The following is an 8,850-nucleotide window of genomic DNA, read 5'->3' as shown; positions in this document are numbered from 1 at the left end:
AGACTCTCATTGTGAAGTATAGGATTGTAAGATTTTTCCAGTACTTTATTTTGTGACTGCCTTTCTGTGTTCTCGACCATTGCTAATCTCTTTCGATTCTGATTTAGCCTTCCCCAGTTTAGGCTATTTGTGGACCGCCCGACCCTAGCCTGTTCTTTCCTAAAGCCATACTGTACTCTGACTACCCATGTCTGTTTTGCTCGCTTGATTAAGTTCGCTTATGTAATTTTTTTTTTTTATGTCCGTAGGTGTATGCTGACTTAGGTCGCTTTGGGTGTTTTTTTTTTTTTTTTTAGAAAACATACAAATTGTATATAGTTATCCAGTAGGGAAACCTTTTAAAATCTGTATATCTTTAAATAAAAGAGAGGTTTTGTCTGTACATTGGTCAGAACTCGCTCTTTCAGTGATATACGTTTTATACATTGGAGGACCCGAAATTTGTCTGTCTGTCACACAAAACTGGCTGGACAGAACTTAATGAAACTTTGCAGTACATAGACTTCTGCCTGAAGTTTAACCTGCACCATATGTGAAATCTACAGTAAATGTACTGTAGAGTAAAAGCGATGTTATGAACAGTTATGTGCTGGATTTAATAATCTACTTTAATTACTTATATTTTTACTGGTATTAGTTCATATGTTCACCATTCAAATAACAGTGCTGAAATATAAGTAAATTTAACATGCTGGAGTCATTTTAAGACAAAACTTCATCTTTATCTGATCTTTTTTGATTTCTGATCTGTGAGTCACTATCTGCTTACTGAACAGGGGGTGTATTTGGCGTGTACTTAGCGTAAACAAAGCATAAGATATTTAACCCTACAAAATTTGTATTTCTTTGTATTAATAAGTTAGACAGAGAGTTCCGCTGTACAGAAAGACGGACTTACGTGTATATGGGTTTCAACCTAAAATAGTAATACCCAGATAGCGCACTGCTAAAGGGCCAACGCTGGGCCTATGGCAGTGTATACGTTGGGCCCACTGTTGGCATCAGTAGTTGGCCCAATGTAATTTTGTCCATTGGCCCAACGTTGGCTCATTGGTGGCTTGACAAGAAGAATACGACATTTGAAGCCCATGTCCAGGATTCATCTGTGTGTGATGGCTCTTGATGCACTGACTCCAGCCTCAGTCCACTCCTTGTGTGTAACAATCCTCTCCAGTTGTTGTTTGTTGATTGGTCAGTGGTGCTACCACACACACAGAGCTTCCGTTTTTTTTTTTTTTTTTTTTTTTTTGCGTGCCGTTTCTCCCTGGACGGAAAAATAATATGACACGTAACAAAATTAAAGCGGAAGCTCTGTGTGTGTGGTACTGTAGCACCGCTGACCAATCAACACCCTTCATAGGTTAAAAAACAATTTAAGCTCACATTACAACATCAATTTTATTTTAATTTTATATGTGCATTGATACAGCACTTTGGGAACATCCAACTTCTTTTGCAATTACCTTTTGAGGCTTTTCCTCTCTATGGAGGATGTCAATAATGGTTTTCTGCATAACTGTCAGGTCAGCAGTCTTTCCAATGATTGTGCTTCCTACTGAACCAGACTGAGAGACCATTTAAAGGCTCAGGAACCCTTTGCGGGTGTTATGGCTTAATTAGCTGATTAGAGTGGGACACTCTGAGCCTAGAATATTGAATCTTTTCACAATATTCTAATTTTCTGAGATTGAAGATTTGGGGTTTTTATGACCTGTAAGCCAAAATTATCTCAATTATGACAAATCACAGCTTGCACTATTTTGCTTTGCATGTAATAACTCTATCTCATATATTAGTTTCACCTTTTAAGTTGCATTACTAAAATAAATGAACTTTTGTACGATATTCTAATTTTTCAAGTTTCACCTGTATATCTAACTCGTCTTTTAAATGATAAATGTTACATTTATTGTGCTTTGTGCTTAACTGTGAACCTAAAACCCCGCAGAGGCCATGTGCTGCTGATTAAATTTCGAAGCCAAGATAAACACAAGCTAAAACTTTGTGTCTCTTTGCTCCTAACTACAGGCGGGTGAATATTTCCTCAAATGAGATGTAAAGACCCTTGAGTAAGACATAAGAGTGTTGAGAGTCTGTGGTGGTAACATGAGAAGCATGCAGTTAGTAGTTTTGCCGTAATGTAATGAGAAAGATGTTTAGCTAAGCTCTATTATGCTAGGCTAATCGACCTGTTGCTAGTGAATACAGCAGCATATGGAGCAATAGCGAGGTTAGAACCCTTGGGATTGTTGCCATAGTGAGTGCCAGAAATATGTGCTGTAATATCGGAACTGTTGTTGAACTGAGTTGAGCCAAATGTGAAAATGTTTGTTTTTCTCATCATTTTGCTGATTGAAATTTTTTTATTTTGAAGTACATTTTAATGTACAATGGTTAAATTATTGATGTATTTAAACAGAGTCACAGTTCTCCAAAGATGCTGTTGATGAGGAAGATGATGATGATGATGATGATGATAAAGAACATCTGAGCTACACTGACTAAGCTGATGGTGAAATGATGTTGAGGAAGATGCAGAGCTATCTGGCATAAAAGATCTACCTTGCTGAGAGAAAAAGTGGATGTACTACTGTAGGTGTATATTTTGTAGTTTATCACCATAATGGTTACATACAGTTTCTTAGTTATCATTGCCGATGGTAAAAAGAGTCTAACTTTTAACTTTGACCTTATTAACTGAACCAATGTTGTGCCAACATTGGGCCAACCAGCCCCTCACTTCATGCTTCCTTCCACAGATGAGCTTCATGGAGATGCTGAGTTCATTTTCCAGCAGGAATTGGCACCTGCCCACACTGCCAAAAGCACCAAAACCTGGTTCAATGACTCTATGGGACATTGCCAAGAGAAAGATGAGAGACCTGAGACAATGCAGAAGAGCTGAAGGCCGCTATTGAAGCATCCTGGTCTTCCATAACCCCTCAGCAGTGCCACAAGCTGATAACTTCTAAACCATGCTGCATTGATGCAGTAATTGCTGCAAAGTACTGAGTACATATGCACACTTTTCAGAGGTTCAATATGTTCTATGTACAAGCCTTGTTTTATTGATTGCACGTAATATTCTAATTTTCTGAGATTGTGGATTTGGGGTATATCTCTTATATTAGTTTCACCTTTTACGTTGCATTACTGAAATTAATGAACTTTTGCATGATATTCTAATTTTTCATGTTTCACCTAGTTCCTTCAGTGTTATTTCTGAACTAGATTAATAACCAACCCTTATATGAGCTCCTGATGTGATGGCTTTATTGAGACAGCCAAGCTAAAGCAATATAATTTAATTTCCAATTTTCTACCTTGCCATTATTTACTGAACCAATGTTGGGTCAACCTATCTTTAGCTCCACCAATAGGCTAACAGTAGGCCAAAATGAGACAAAATAATGTTTGGCCAACCACTGATGCCAACACGGGGCCAAAATGGACTAAAGGTAACCAAAATTTTGCTGATGTTGGGCCAACAAAGCGGTGCTATCTGGGTATCACTGATTACATTACAGCTCATCAGCTAATTTTTAGCTTCAACCTTTTAACTCTTTCTACAAACTTTTCCCCCATCGATGACAGGAACACGATCTCTCTGAGACAAATCAGGTTCTGAACATTGACTCTAAGCCTGTATGGAACAATTCACAGTACTGAATACATGTTTCATTTTGCAGCTACAAAATAACAAATTAATAGAACTTTATTTAAGGGGGAACACTTAATGAACCTGTTTATACATATGTTAAATAAGAGAGGTGATTTTACTCTTAAAACAGAAGTGTTGTAAAAACTACACTACCTGGTTGTAAATTAGAAGAAAAAACTTAAGGCAAGAAAACAATCGGTATTTTGTCCTCTTGTTTTTTTTGTTTTTTTTTTCTTTAAACAGATGCATGCCTGTAGAACATTAAGGACATGAAAAACTGCTGAGAAACATTTTACAGCTTTAACGAGCTTATTTCCTCTTTCCTAAAAACCTCTCTTCACATCTCTTATCCCCTAGTGTGCTTTCAGGAACTGAGCTTAATGAGGCCTAGGGGGGAAAAAGCCTGTAATGGTTCTTGATGATTCCATGCACTTTTATTGCACTCTGATCTGTTGATCATGCAGATGATGCCGAGCCTGATGAGAATGACACGGACAAACTTTTTTACTTGGCCATGCATTGTAAACAAAATGTTCTGTTTTTTTTCCAGCCTACTTCTATTATAAGTTAAGAGTTAAGAGTAACAGTAGAAAGGACACAAAAATAAATCTGACAATCTGACAACGAGAAGAAATTAATATTATGTTGAGATGAGATGAGGTCATGATTTTCAATCTAAAATGTGAGAAATCAAACACATGGGGATTTATAAAAATAAATACCTTACAATACAGAGTTACCACAGAGTGACTTGTTCACTATAGAAACAATAATATATTAAAATGAGTGCACTGATATAGACACGTTTGACTAGTAAGTTTAACTCATGCATTTTCCTAATGAATAATTGAAGAAGCCATTAATTATTTTGGAAAGCAAAATTGTGATGATATTTTTCATCGCTGTTTGGTTTGGCAGATTAGATTAAAATATTAATGAACTAGAAATACACAGAGGATTTTATTGCATAAGCTTTGAACTAGAAATATATTCAGCTTGTGAGGTCCAAAAGGGGGGGAGGGGGGGGGGGGGTTCTGTAAGGAAAATGGGCTAATCAAAATGTGTGGTGCAGTTTTTTGTTATTATTATTATTATCTTGAATTAAAATAAATATCAAAATGTATATTATATATACATTATATTCATGGTAAGATTTATCTTGTTAGAATTGAATATGGGACACTATGCCCGCTTTTTTTAAAAGAATAATAAATACGATTATTAAGATTACAGAGGAGGACACACTTTTCCTGCAAAGTCCCTCATCTTTCCGGATAGTAAAAGACTGCCATGAGATAGCTAGTGATGGTCCTAAATAGAGGCCCTGGATGTCATTGTAGATGGTCCCATTTGGTTAACGGAAAGATTGCACTTAGAAAAACCAAGTTTTACCTGTTCTCCGGTGGATAATGTCACTTTGTTACTGTAGATTTAGATCTAAAAATACAAATGCAAAAACAAGGCATGAGATTGCCCCAATATTAAACAATTCTTTAGACCACATAACAATATATAATGCCATATTAGTGTTGTGTCAGAGGATCAAAGAGATTATGATTTTAATATTCATAGCATATAGAAAGTGTGGGTTTTAAATGCGTGTCTGTAACAATTTCACTTCACCTACAGTATGTGAGCAAAATATAAAAGAGTAAAATAATGTCAGGATGTAAAACGAGCACAGAAACGAGCATGGGCTTGCATTTTATGCACGTCTAAAACAATCATTTTGAATTCTTTAAATATGCATATGTACAGTTTAATGGAGAAACAGGATAAACACCATTTTGGACTTTAACTCATTTTGGTAAATTAAATTCCTCTGGCACAAGGTTGCCTATAACAAAACTTTTAATTTAAAAGCCGATACATTATGCTTCTTTTAAAAGCTTTGATCTTCTACAGCTTAGGCAAATCATGTCACGGAGTGGCTGCATTTCAGTGCGAAACATGACGAGTTCTGAATCGCATCACTTCTTTCCGCCATGTGATCAGTGAAGCGAAAACACGTGCTCAGCAAAATACTGGCTGCTCTGAGTAAATGTATTTAATAGATCTTTTGAGAGTGTTAAAGCCAATTTACTCTCTGTGGCTGCCAATTACCACAGCATTAACAGGTACAAGTATACGCTGCTTAATGTTGCACAATAAGTTCTGTAAGATGGGACATCATGTTGTGCAAATACCATATTTTATAATTAACAAAGCTTTGTGGGATACTGTAGTGTAACCCATATTTTTTCCCTCTTGCTCCTAGGGGGCTGTCGGCAACTGCCGAAGTAAAATTGAATCTGGTAGAAGAGAAACTAATGATGCATAGTATACTAAACTTTTGGTATTGTTTTAATATTTCTCAGGTTCTATAGCATGCTTTTTAATTAAAAAAGTTTGGTGTGTAACAAAACTAAACACGTCTTCCTTGTTCCAATTTTGCTGCCAGTGTCTTAATAGGAAAACACAATCATGGTGTGAGTTTGCTGCTGTATATTATTGATACTAAATTGCACATTTAAATTACCACTAACATAACTGCAGGCTGATTTATTCATTGCAACAAAACTGTAGGAGGTGGATTTATAGCATTTTGCAAAATTACATAACATTCACAATGATTTAATCAATATTTCGACATTTCAGTTTTTAATACCTTTTGGACTTAAAGAAAACATGCACAAAATATTATCTATTAGTTTCCAATTCTTTTTGCTTAAAAAATGGCTTACTCTTAAAAATATTTTCTGATAAAAAAAAAATCTTGTACATTTAGAATGCAATTCATAGTCTTTAATGTTTTATTTATTTTGAAATAAGATCCTAAATCCTAAAACAGCTGTTCACATCTGTGCAAGGCAAAAAAAGAAAATAAAAAATACAATAAATGTATAGAATTTGACAAAATGACATGAAATTCAAAATGATTTAATCAATATATTGGCATTTGTGTCTTGAAAAAAAAGGGGGGAAAAACATGCACAAAATATTATCAGTTTCCAATTGGTTTTTGCTTCATTTAAAAACAACAACAACAAAAAATAGAATTTTCTAACATTGCAAAAAAATCTTTCATTTTGTTGACAAATTGTTGCTTAAGGTTTTTTTTTCTTATTTGTTTTTCCTCCCAAACATTTCAAAGGTACATAATTAAAATCTTTGACTTATTTCTTTGTTACAAACATACACACAAAAAAAAGAATGTCTGAGTGACTGAAGATAAATTTCCTGAGAACAGACTGTCGGAAAGCGCCAAAGCCATAAACATTAAAACAGGCAAAAGGTCAAGGACAAGCTTGGAAAATATCACTGCATGGGCAGATTCTGTTTGTCACACCGTCTGTTGTGCCACTCCACCCACATCGACCCAGACACTTTCATTTCTGACCCTGTAAAGGTCAAATGAGAGAAAAAAATGGCTTACACTCAACCTAATGATCTCCGTGCTTTTGTTATCTGGTGAATGGAGCGCCACAGGAGATCATCCTTCATGTTTATTACCTACTCTGGGAAAAATGTTTCCTGATAAATATAATATTTATTAAATACATTTAGAAGGCAATTCATAGACTTTTATGAAATAAAAATCTGAATAAAACAGCCATTGACATCTAATATACAGGGCGAAAGGGGAAAATTTAAATGTAACAAATGTAATTTGTAGTGAAAATAGAATAAAGGCACAATGATAATAATAATCATTATCATAAAGATTAATGACTAACTAAATGTTAAAAGAATGTTTTTATTTTTAAGTCTGAAAAGTATTTATTGGTAATTCATTCCAAGTGTTTGTTGCATAAAACTACCCTTTATTAAACTTTCATATATGGAATGAGGAGAAGGCTCATCATAAAAAATCTACAGATGACAATTATACAAAATTGTATAATGAAGTGTGCTTTGGTTTGCATGCAACATTAAGGGTAAAAAAAAAAAAAAAAAAAAGCAGCCAATCAATGAATATGTATGAAGTTTTCACTCTCATAACGGTGCTTTGTCATTCTGCACCATCAAAAGTCCTGGTTTGACTTGAACGCAACCCCGCCTATATCTATAATATCTTTAGGGCTGCATTTAGCACAAAGGAATATGAAGAAAGTGATTAGAGTATGTAAGAATCCATGCTGAAATGAGTGAGAAGTCTCTTATTCAGAATGCTAAGTAGGATGGGATGCAACAGACGTACATGCATGGTAAAGAAAACAACAGATGGTAAAGGACAGAAGCAGACATGCTCCACACCTACGCTCAGGAAATTCAAAAGTGAACTGGAGAAACATAGGACAGAAAGTAAACAGTGACAGAGTTCGGATTTGATCTTACATTTTCTTACATCCGCTTAACGTGATTAATGTACACAGTGCGCTTCCTATGATGTCGCTGATTTCATATCAGCATTAATTAAACTGGACACGACACCTTAACTCATGACTCTCTCTCTCTCTCTCTCTCTCTCATACACACACACTGAGATTGGTGACAGAGATGCTAACTATTAATTAAAAGAAGTTGTTTAGTTTGTAAACCCCAACAATAACCAGGTTGCCGCTGTTGGGCCCCTGAGCAAGGCCCTTAACCCTCAGATGTATAATAACAAGCATGTACTGTATATATGGTATGTATAAAATATTCTAATGTTATTGCTCAATCATAACGATACACCATGAGGACACAATTTAATTAGTGTAAACAACTACTGTAGGATTTACTAAAACTGTAAAAAGAAAAAAAAAAACAAAAAGAAAAGGAAGAAGAAGTAATTAGTGAATAATGATTTAATAAGGTGAAATGTCAAAATGTGACACTGAATCTTTGGAAAACAGCTGCTCATCCTGCGTCCCAGGGCCATGTAACACACCTAGAAGAAACCGCAGTGTTACAGCAAGCAAATGCAACCGTTCTCTTTTGACTCCTCAACTGTGACAACATCAGGATTTAACCTCACAATCTCCTGACAATATAGCAGCTGCCTTTCTGTTGTACTACTAATCAAATAATGTCTGTCTTAAAAAGATGGGTGCAAGAGAGGAGAATCGCAATGAAAGAAAGAAAGAAAGAAAGAAAGAAAGAAAGAAAGAAAGAAGGTTGGAGAGAGAAGGAGGGTGTGTGTATGTGTGTGTGTGTGTGTGTGTGCATGTGTTACATTCTTTTTTTCTTTTTCTGAGAAATTACAACAGCAGCAAGAAATTATAAAT

The sequence above is a fragment of the Clarias gariepinus genome, chromosome 9 (genome assembly GCF_024256425.1).
Source record: "Clarias gariepinus isolate MV-2021 ecotype Netherlands chromosome 9, CGAR_prim_01v2, whole genome shotgun sequence".
NCBI classification, from domain to species: domain Eukaryota; kingdom Metazoa; phylum Chordata; class Actinopteri; order Siluriformes; family Clariidae; genus Clarias; species Clarias gariepinus.
This window is presented reverse-complemented; position numbering follows the sequence as displayed.